The following is an 11,721-nucleotide window of genomic DNA, read 5'->3' as shown; positions in this document are numbered from 1 at the left end:
CACAAGGATCATCTGGTCCAACCTCAAACGTTTGCTTGGGTAATTAAAGGGTGGCTGACAGAGACTTCAAAAATAAGCCTCTAGTCTAGCGATTAAGGCATTCTGCCAAGTGAAAGTCCTGTTGTAGAAATACATGAATGTTCTCTCGTATATACAGACTGACTGGAAACCTGTGTATTGCTTTTGTCTTATTGGGTGTATGTTTGAAAATAGAGGAGTTAGAGGGGCTGGACTAAAAAATTATTCTCCTCTCATTATTGTAATATTGATTCTCGTGATAGTGCATAGCAAGCTATGTCGACAACATCACGGGAAACCATACACTCACTAGAAAATCTGTGATATGATTTGAAAAAAAAAGTCAACGTATACATGAGAAAACTCAGTAGTATGTTAAAATCTCTTGTGAGAATTGCATGCAGGTGCATCTAGGTCCAACACTACCCTCATGCCAGAGTCTGAGTTGCTTGTTTCATGTTGTAAGTGCCTGTGCAATGTTGAATGATGATACCAGCTGTGCTCAGGTTCTTGAATTACAGCTAGGTGGTGGCCATAAGGGGAGACACCGTGCCTGCAGGAATGGTTGGCTTGCCGCTAGACTGAAAAGCAGAGGGCTGGAAGCTGAGACTGAAAAAAAGTTGTTTCCTGAATCTCTCTGTTGTTTGTTATAAGCCTCTTGGAGAATACGACTTTGTATGTCAAAGTTTTGTTTTGATATGCTTCCCTAATGGCCTGTGCTGGCATATTGTCCCATACATAATACAAGCCTAAAGCAGACAGCTAAATCCCAATACACTCAGAGGAGAGTTAGTCTCTTACCTGCATTCGAGTTTTGCAGCTAGATTGGGTCTTCACTTAATCTTGAATTATGTGTGATGAGGAGTCTAGCTAAGGACACCCATTTCCTGAAATGGATATGCAACCCATGCCTCAGCTACAAACATCCCTCACTGAACTGATGACTGATGCTTTCCTCTTTCAAGTAAAGCTGTAATTTTCTTCCTTAGTAAGCTTACTGCCTTTGAGAGAAACTGAACAAAGCAAAGAACAACTGAAGTTATACGTATATACAAATATAGGTGGCTGCACATGGTCACTTAACAGATTGTGTCACATCAGGACAAAGCAGGCTTTCCATGTTCCAATTTGGTACATATTATAAGGGTTGGAAGAATCCACATTCCTTAGGAGAAATGTTCCTTTCCCTAGTAGGCTGGACTATGTAGCTTTCATCACCTGACATATTTCCTCTGAAAGGCAGTAAAATACAAAGAGAATTTCCCAAATCTACCAATAATGCGATTTGAAAGATTTAAATGTTGAATATATGTTTTAAAAATTTAGTCTAAAGACAGATGTCCTGGCTAAACTGAAACTTTTTTTTTATCTGAATGACTCGAATGGTTACTCAGGGAATGAGTAAGGAATATTTAGCTATTGCAGTTTGGAGAGCGCATGTTGAGTTGGTCAGGTAAGCAAACAATACAGCTAGTAGGGAGGGAGAGAACCTGCTCAGATCTTGGCCTGATCTATATATTACTATCAAAAGAGAGACTTGGCTGTGGAAATTAATCAAGTTCTTTTTCCCCGGGGATCAAAGAGGTTACTCAGAGGATGCAAGGGGAATGTAGGGATTCAGCTGTGTCGCATTTTCTCTCTAATTTAGCTGTCTAGGGAGCCTCCCACGTTTTGCAGAAGTGGAAACATCCAGTTTCATTTTATCTTTCTCAGGCTGCAGCAGCTTTCTTCTTCAGAAGCCAAGGTCTCTGTGTTTACTTTTGGTGTCTGTCCCTTTAATTCTCCTACAGTTTCACAAATGCTTCTGGTGTATTTTTAAATTTTAGCTTATAATCACATTCTTTTTAAAAGGCACCATCTGGTCCCTGACATGGTTTAAAATAACAAACCAGCCAGCACAAAGCCAGCACTGAGACTTTACACCTTTCACAACCCAGTTTCCACACCTGTATTTCTCCACAAACACTGCCACCATCGGGTCCCGTTCCCTCCAGATAGGTCCTGCAGAAAGCAGGGCCTTCCAGCTATTGCTTTCCATTCCTTTCATCTTCAATGTAGTCATTTTGTGGAAACAAAATGGATGCATCAAAGAAGCTTACAGCTAGGACTGTGGAAGATCTGCTGTAAACTACTCAGTCGGATAATTTGGAGTTGGAGCTCACATTTGTATTTAAGCTGCCCTCTGGTGCTTATCAGTGCTGCAGTGCAAGCCTTCACCGCATCCCCTGGTGCCTGGAGACCCCTGCAATACCCAGAGAGCAGAGGAAATCAAGTACTGCACGAGTTCCTTAAGGGAAAAAAAAAAATAAGGTGGCCCAATTCTGTGGGTGTTCTATTTTAAGCAGGATGTTAACACGCCATGTTATAATTGCAGGTTATTCTAGGTGGGAAGGTTTTCTTGATTTTGGTTTTTATGAGTCACTTATAGCGCTAGCTTATTTTACCTTCTTGCTGCATGCACCAGCACTGTCTTTCATGATGCTTTCTCAGTAGCCACAAATCAAAGCATGCCACTAAGTAGTGTGAGTGTGCGACCGTCACCCTTGGTGTGGCTGAGGCTCAGCCTGGGGTTTATTTTCTGGCTGTTGGAGAGCCTGAGGTTGTTGGTGTCAAGGTAGCAGAAGCAGTAAAATGAATATATCCTTTCCTATTTGTGGCCAGCAATTTTGGAAGGACCAAAACCACCGTTGGAAAGAAAAGCAGGCTAATGTGATGAACAGGAAAGGACCGCGTGGGGCTGTGGGTCTCCCATGCGGTTTATCTGTCTGGTGGGATATTCACTCATGTTTTGTTTTTCTTTTAACTAAAGGCCGAGCTGGACAATTATTTCTCTACAAGCTGCTCTGTGCCTGGATCGTGCTCCTGTCCCCGTCGCAGTTCCCCGGTGCTGGTGGCTAATATTAGCCCCACAGCTGATTGTCACGGTTGGTGCCCTGTGACAGGTGCGGGACGGCTGCAGTGCTGGAATCCCGCCCGGACCGATGCCGGCGCTGGCACCAGCCTTCCCATTATATCCAGAAGGGTCCCGTCCTGTCACCGCGATGCCCCAGCCCCCCAGGCTGGCCCCAGCTGTCCGCGGGACGTGGAGCGGGGCGGCGGGCGCCCGGGGAGGCTGCTGCACGGGGAAACAAACTGCGACTCGTCTGGAGCGGAAAGGTGGGGGACTCCTGGATGGGACTACTTCTGCTGTGTGGACAGGGTAAGGAGAAGGTTTCAGCAGAGCCCCGGGCTGGCGGTTTTGTGGCGTTGCTGTTAGAGGAGGGAAACGCACACGAACACAAAAACCTAAAAATCACATATCAGCAGTGTGAAATTAGTAGATATGGGTTGCGTTTGCTCATCTGTTGGCCATAGTTTCTTTACAGCACAGCACTTTGGGTTTGCATTAATTTTTATTGGTGTTCTCTAATTTTAGAATGCTCCTGTGCAAAGTTACTTTCAGTTCCAGTGGTGATTAGATGGTGGTGACGCGTTTTAATAATAAACATGGGAGAGATATAGAAAAAGAAATCAAATGTGCTGACTGCACTTGTGGGGAGGGGCAGAAGTGCTATTGCTCTGCTCTAAAAGTATCTTATCTGTCTGCTCAGGGGTAATATCTTAAGACCTCCTTCCCTTCCTTCCCTTCCTTCCCTTCCTTCCCTTCCTTCCCTTCCTTCCCTTCCTTCCCTTCCTTCCCTTCCTTCCCTTCCTTCCCTTCCTTCCCTTCCTTCCCTTCCTTCCCTTCCTTCCCTTCCTTTCCTTTTTTTTTTCCTAAACCATAATAGCAGCTTCTGGTAAAGAAAACAAAATGTCTAGGCAGTGTTTACTTGGCATAGAGGGTGGAGAGAGGAAGGGGGAGCGGAAAGGCTTATAATGCTTCACGATATCGTTTCTAGTGTCCTGTTCCCTTTACGTGACCTGTCTCCGTTGGCTGTGTGAGGAGAGGCAGGGCTGCCAGGCAGATCAGAAGAGATCTGTGTGCTGCAGTGTGACTTCTGCTGAACAACCATGCATGGTATCCGCGCGGTGGCTACATGCACGCTCACGGATGGAGCGAGGCAGATTTGCTTAGGGAGTCTGCAGTGTGACAGTCTGGTGTGTGCCGGAAGCCAGGTGCTGCTGCTGCCGCTTCTAAAATAAAGAGAAAGAGTGAAAATGAGAAGAGAGAGTCATCTCTGTAATTCAGTGATTTCTGCCCTGCATTGGAGTGCTACCAAGGGCAGAAGGTCGGCTTGAGCAGCGCTCCTGGAGAGTTTGATTGATGCAAAAGACATTAAAAATGAGTGCAAATCTCTCCATTGCCTTTGGTAGGTTTTAGATCAGCACTGTCCTCACTATTTCCATCTACAGGTAGTTGGGGAAACAATTTTCTGGAAGTTGTGGAATAAATAAGTGCTATCTGGGCCATATAAATACAATGATGAGGAAGCTCCAACTTCACAAGGGTCAGGTGCAACCCAAGTATCATTCTAGGACAGGTTTTTGTTTGAGTCCATTAAAATTTGAACATGGTCTTGACAAGAAAGAGGTAAACTGCCTTTTCTCAATGCAACTTGTGACAATTGCACGTGGGGGTTGTGCCTCAAAGTGCACTGGAGGCTGCAGGAACTGTAGCGTCCTGAGAGGTTGTGAGATCCTTCCCGGACCAGTAGCTCTGACTGAGGACATTGTGCTACTGTAATACTATTACTGTCCTGCTGCTCATGACCTCTCCACTGCCAGCACTGGGCTGGGGACTTGACGTGGTTGTTTGGCAATGAGGACACTATGTAAACTATGATAATCCCATACGTGTGGTAACGCCCTGACTCATGCTCCCAGCCGAACCTTTCTACAGCTCCCTCTCTGCTTCCCACTACCCACCCTGGTTTCTGTTCCTCTTATTTTGGTATGTGAAGCACGATTTGCTGCACCTCAAACCAGTGCTTCAGCCATGCCCGAGCAGGAGATCCTGTGCAGGGAAAGGGTAGCGTTTTGCTGAAGGCACAGGGTAAATACATGTGTCTCTCCCTTTAAAAGTCATTTATTTGCAACTTCAAAAGTACCTCTATACACAGCTCACAGAGAAGCCATTTGCAAATTCGATGCCAGTTTTTAAATGCAAGATGAAAGTAGATTTCACTGTCACTAAACGCGGTAGCTAAAAGTCCGTCAGGAGAGGTCTGTGTATCTGGAGAATTGGCTCTCTCGCCTTCCAAAGGATCTTGTGTCCAGGTAGGAAAGCACAAATGAGCATGCGGATCTCCAGTGGTGCTGGGGACACACTAGATTAGAAAATGCAGGAGATAGGACAGCACTTTAATAAAAAAATTATTTATATTTTTAACCATTATGAGAAAATGTTCAGAGTTACAAAAGTTTGAGACTAATAAAATGTTTTTCCTACAGTACGCAAATCACTGATCTTGGCTAGAAGTTAGAGAACATATCTAAATAAGTTTTACAGTTGACCTTTCATAACCAAGCAGGTCATGCAGTCATTGCTGTATCTGCACATCATTTTTGTTTTTAATTAAAATTATGTATCAGTTTCATAGGAAACTGTCATCATGTGTTTATGGGTTCCTGTATTACATTATGTACTGCATCACATTACTTACCCTCACATAATTCTAGTAACTTCTTGGGTATTTAGCTTGTAATGTCACTGCAACATATTATGAGAAAATCCAGTTACATTTTTAAGCAGTATGGGAATCCCCTCTGTTAGTGCAAACACATTATCTGGTCAGACCTATTTTAATTTGGTGATAAAGAAATGGAAAAATCTACTCTAGTGACATACGCATCTAGGTAATGAGGAAGAAAATCCCTTTTGCTGCTTCAATATCACAAACATCTGCCTTTTCCTATGCCCTAGGGAAAAAAAAAATTATATATGTATGCATTAGACAATATGATTTCTATAACATAGAAAAGCATGGGCTAGGTACTTATAAAATTGACCCTGTTATGATCCTGACACCACTGCTGGTGAAGCTGGTGATAACAAAGCACACAAGCAAGGTATCCCATTGTCATATATTGACAATCCTGCACTTCTGTGAATTTGTAAAGGAACACTTCTTTCCCTTTCTGGCACAGAAAATCCGGTGATGGTCTGTCCCCTCCTCACCAGGGTCTAGAGATAAAGAGCAAGGGAGAAAGGCTGTTTGGTAGGGAGACTGCGAAAAGAAGACTGGGACAGATTTTTTACCAGATGCTCCCCAGAGCAAAGGCAATTTCCAGACAAGTTTGTTTACAGCTACAGTTGTGTATTGTTTACAAACTCTCACCTCTTCAAAAGAGGGAGGAGAAATTATTGGGAACACAGGAAAAGAATGCATGAACAATCTTACTGGGGGCGCAGAGATACTCAAGTGGACTATATGACCCATCCTTTGGGGAGGTCTGAGGAGGACATACCCATATGGAGGTGGGTCTGTTGCTGTCCAGGTGCCTCCTGTTCTTGCCTCAGTTGTTGCTGACAAAATTCACTGGCACGTTAGGGTAACGTTAACATGTTCTCACTGTAAGTGATTACATTTAGATGTCTTTGTCTTGAATCTAGATCTGTCTTAGATCTATCTAATCTTGGGTTTCCCTTGTTACTTTCCCGGCATATTCGGCCATCTCTCCATCTTTCTTCTTAAAGGAAGAAGGAGGTGAGGTGTCAACAAAACAGGCAGGTTGACATCTCCTACATGAAGGGGTTGTTGTTGAGGAAGGCTCCTAAAGAAGGTGCCCCGTTGAACCCTTAACAACACACTGGCAGCTCCAGGCAGGTCAAGCAGTGGTGGAAGAGTGATGAAATGGAAAACAGCAGCAGCCCAGGCCCCCAGCATCTGCAATGGTGGATCTCCGTGCAGTGCAATGGCCCAGAGTGGGAGCAGGGTAGGCGACTACCAGTGATGGATGCTGTTGAGACCTCAGAGGGAAGTGGTATAATAAATGGTTATTCTGGCACAGTTGGAAATGTTTACATAGAAGTGACAGGTAATAAATAAGCTTATGTTGCTATAGATCCTCCAGGCAGTGCTGCAGCAAAAATACTTTCTGATTTTCTTTAAGGGAAAAAGGTATGAAGGCAGGGACTCTTATTTGTAATAGCCAGGCATGAATAATATTGTGTTTGCTTCTTATAGTCGGCGTAATCTAAGGCTGATCCAGACCCAAGTCAAGTACCGCTGCAGCTGTAAGTTCTCAGTTGTCATAGCTAAGGTTACAAAACAACTTCCCTTGTGGCTTGTCTAATGTCACTGTCTGGACTTGAGGCCTCACTGCTGTATTCGTGGTTAAAACACCTCCTTTTCTTGCACTTGTTATCAGGGCTGCCAGGAAGATGGGGACAATCAGACAGTTTGCCCCAGGCACTGACTCATTATATGTGATAAGTGGTAATATAGAGAGGTCCATAGACTCAACTTCTGCCCAGGAGTTTCAAATTGTTCCTGTTTATCATTTTCTATAGTCTTTTACTTGCGCCCCCCCCCCCCCCGCCCCCGGCATCCATTTATTAATGTATTTTTCTCTCTTGCTTATTTTTATTTGAATACTAGAAAACAGACCTTTATTGCTGCTGCTGCAATGGTCAGTTACGTAGGCTCTCCAAGCTAGTTTTTGCTAGTTTATTACTTGGATGCAGCATTACAAAATTAATAAAGACTTTGATTAAGAAATCTATGAATTGATTTAGCAATCTGGAAGTGATTGTTCAAGAAACAACTTAGCATCTCTTGGTTTAAAAAAAAATGTGGGAGGAATATATTGGCTATATTTTTAACATTTTGAGGTAGCTTCAGAAGTCTTACCCACAGTCCCCCAAAATCAGTGAAACAATGTCCTCTCCTTTTTATTTTCCTTATAAACACCTAAGCCATGCATAAGAAATTTTGTACTGAAAAAAAATTTTAAATAGGTGTCTGAGGGTTAGTGAGCAGCCAGAGAATGAGAGTACTAAAATTGTCTGCCTAACCTCAAAGTTTATGGTCTTGCACAATGTGTTTCAACTACATTCTGCAGGGTTTTTGTTGGTGGATTTTTTACCCCCTCAAGAATACCACTCATTGTAAAGACAGCTATCCAGCTGTCCGCATTTAAAGGACAGCCCTGCTGCAGGAAAACAAACAAACAAAAACCGCACACACAAAAAATAAACAAAAAACAACAAAAAATTAAAATAATGAAAACAAAGCACCAAACAAACAAACAAAAGCTCTTATACAATTGAGCTCTAGTTTCCAAAAATTACAATGCTAAAACTGTGAGTTTTTGTGGGCCACTGGTTATTGCAATGGATGGTATTAGTGAATAAGAGAGGGTACATAAGAGCATTTAATAACCCTTCCTAGATGGGGTGCTGGTGTGGAACTACTAGGATTGTCCAAGAGAGTTAGTGTTTATAAAATCAGCATTGAAGTTAAATGGCATAGTACTTGTGTTTTCACACATTTTTAATTTTAGAAGCTTTGTTATTTAAATGGCTTCTTGTGCACCTGATTGTATATCTCCTATTTTCTCATCCATTATAGAGGTTTCTGGGACCTAGGACTTGGCAGGGAGGGAGGATTATTTTGGAATAGGCATGCAGTGACCTATAATTTGACTTACAATCTTAGGCAATGGCCCAACAGTTGATGTATCGACCTACTGAGGACCAGCATTCGGAAAGTGAAGTCTGCAAAACAAAACAAAGCATTTTTTTCCTGAATGCATCCCATAACTTTGATAGCTCAATGTGACTGGATAGATTCTTGCTGTTTCCTGTGCTTCTGCACTACACTAAGCCTAAAATAACTGGATTTTAGGATTACTTGTTATTCAGTGCAGCATTGGCATCATAGGATTATAATGCAGGAGTTTTTGACCACAGAAGAATATAATATTATCCTGCAATGCGATTTCCATAGTATTGCATTGTGTTCCCTCCTAATTAATCCATTGTTCCTGAAACTGGGTATTTTTAATGATCAAACAATTGTTCTGTTACGGATAACCCTAATAGGTCTAAATCTAGTTGGTAAGCCAGACTACCAAGTTTTACATAGAAGAAAAAAAGGTGATGGAGGAAATATGTGTGTGGTGAGTAGATAATTATATACAATATATATTGGTTCCAACATCATATTTATATTAATTGTAAGAATCTGTTTGAGAAGTAAAGAAAGCATCCCTAGAAGACACCTAACTGATAGCAGTAGGGTTCTCTGGTTTGCTGCGGTTTATTTGCAGGTTTTGTATGCTTTACAGAGTAGTTGTGAATATGGTCATCCCCACTTTACAGATGAGGGACCCAGTTTCTTGAAGATCAGAGAAAAAGTTAGATGGGAGCACCAGGTCTGCTGCCACCTGTGCCATGCCCTCTTTGACTTTCTGAAGAACATTTTTACGGCCACCCATAACACTGTTGCCCATTGCAGGCTCAAAACAGCCCACACATATCTGAGGGTTGAATTTCAGCCCAACTGATCTCCTTTTGCTGACATTGCAGTAGTGAGCTGAAACAACAACATGCTATTCCCAGGGCTGCATGTACATTGCTAATGCCAATGAATAAGTAAAGCTTATTTGTCGTGACAAGGTGATACTTATATATTATGCCAGCTCTTACGCTGTTAAACAAGAAAATCTCTACTGATTCTCATTGCACTTAGGAAAAAAATACTGAGAAGAAAAAAATCAATATTTTCAAGCTGGGAACGTATCTTTATCATGTTTCTGAGAGAGACTAGAGGCTAAATACAAAGCCACACATAACAATTAAGTTTGAGGAATTTTACTTTGAAATGAAAAATCCTTTCCCTTTTCACACTTCTAGACATCGGAGGTATAAGAGCAGTGTCAAGTCAATAAGCTGGGGAAGGGCAGGGAGCTGAGCTGGTTATTACCCTCTGAACTGTTTGTCAAGCCTTCAACAATACCCTGAATTTAAAGTCCTGTTGTTTGTGAGAGAAGACAACACGTGGAGGGGCAAGAGCCATCTCTTTGGTTGGCAATGGTTATTTGTGATGGAGATGTTGGTAGGAGACAACACCAAGAGTTTCAGGGTCCATCTTGCTGACATGAGTGAACAGACATGAAGAGCATCATTGGCTTCAGCAGGTAATATGATCATGGTCCCCAATGTCCTTTGGTAAGCCAGACTGCCAGAAGGTGGGAAGTGTAGCCGAGATGATTTTTTAGAGAAGGATGTATCTGAGTAAGCTTATACTAGAAGTAGTCTCTCAGGAAATCTCAGGCTCGCTATGTGGAAGTTTGAGTTGTGTTTGGTTACAGGAAAGAGGAGCTCTTGGTGTGATTGAGCTTGTTTGCTTACAGGAGAGATAAGCTCTTGGTGTGGACTCTCCTTCTCCTTTGCTAGCCTGGAGCAAACAAGGGACCTGAGGAACTGCAATATTTCAACCATGTGCTATTAGAGCCTGAACAGAAATGCTACCATCATGTAGCATATTTGGATTACTTGGAATATTAATATTTCTGTTACTATTTTAATATTATTATTACTATTTTTTCTTTTGTAGAAGCATTTATATCAGGGGGTCTGTATGCTTGGCAATTTGCAGAAGAGATTGCTATGCCTATTTTAGAGGATGAAGAAACAGGGAGTGCTCCTCCTTCCCCAGGCAGGCTGGTCACAGAGGCAGACTGCTTGAAGCCTTGCTTTCACTCCTCCTCATAAAACCTTCTTCTGCATTGCAAGGAGGCTTCAGTGAATATCACAGCTGAGATGTGGATGGGATTTGGGTGGCAGGTTATGGGACAAAATCTGCCAGCCAGAGCTTTCATACGTAGCAGTAGCCAGAGCAGACATCCTCATGGAAAAGACATCCTGGAAAAGGAGATAAATCAGTCTTAAATAAGCAAATTTATTGACAACTAAATCAGTCTGTGATGTGTGAAGGATCTGGTGCTTTTGACTGAGTGAAAACTGATCTGTGCCATACTATCCAGGTGATCACCACACAGGAAAAATATATAAACAAAAAACCAAAACAAATAAACACACACACACAAAACAAAACTATCCAGATATTAGAAAATGCCTGGTGACAACTGGTCAAATGCAGCACAGCGCTGATCCTGTTGGTGTCCTGCGTGTTTCCTTCCAGGTCACCAGTGGGGGTCCAAGGCATTTTTACACTGCTCAGATTCTGAGCCATCAGCTCCACAGTTTATCCCAGTTTTTCTGTTCATTATATAGAGTGAGGGGGAAGAAATAGGGCACAAATACAAAAAAAAAGAGCTCCTCTCCATGCTACAGCTCTTTGTCTTTGGGCACTGAAAGGTTTAGGAGGGGCTTCCTGGATGGAGTAGCATCCCAAATATCCTGTCCCTCATGAATTTGTCCTAGTCCCCTTTTAGCCTTATTTTATGCTTTTTGGCCTCTGCAGCATCCTGTGGCTTAATTACACCTTGTGTGAATAGGTTCAATGCCACACTGGAACCAGCAATTAGTACTTGCAGTGGCGATGCAAAGAGACGTTTTCTGTGTGAAATGTACTTTTCATCAGCGCTACCCCATGACGGGAGCTGCCTGTTGAAGCTCGCCAGAGGTAACCGTTTCAAGGGGATAAGGGGCTGGCACCATCGTGTTGCCTATGAGCAAGAAGAGATAGATAAGTACGGTCAGCGTGGTGCCACACACCTTGTGCTACCTGGCACTGGAATAATTAAAAAACTCACATTGCTCACTGAACCCCAACTGCTTATTTTGTTCACTGTGGCCATGGAAACACCTGACCT

The 11,721-nt window shown here is 42.7% G+C and overlaps 1 protein-coding gene across 8 annotated transcripts in view; it reads left to right on the top strand.

Annotated features, from left to right (window-relative positions):
- The first annotated feature begins 3,025 nt into the window (after positions 1 to 3,025).
- ARPP21 (cAMP regulated phosphoprotein 21) overlaps positions 3,026 to 11,721 on the top strand; it is a 200,030-nt gene continuing 191,334 nt past the window's right edge. For 5 of the 8 annotated variants that reach the window (XM_065627568.1, XM_065627577.1, XM_065627574.1 and 2 more), the window contains exon 1: positions 3,026 to 3,217. The gene's annotated coding sequence lies outside the window, so the exon portion shown is untranslated. The remainder of the gene's footprint in view (positions 3,218 to 11,721) is intronic. The other 3 variants (XM_065627573.1, XM_065627576.1, XM_065627569.1) reach the window with 2 other exon arrangements.

The sequence above is a fragment of the Caloenas nicobarica genome, chromosome 2 (genome assembly GCF_036013445.1).
Source record: "Caloenas nicobarica isolate bCalNic1 chromosome 2, bCalNic1.hap1, whole genome shotgun sequence".
NCBI lineage: Eukaryota > Metazoa > Chordata > Aves > Columbiformes > Columbidae > Caloenas > Caloenas nicobarica.
This window is presented reverse-complemented; position numbering and strand designations above follow the sequence as displayed.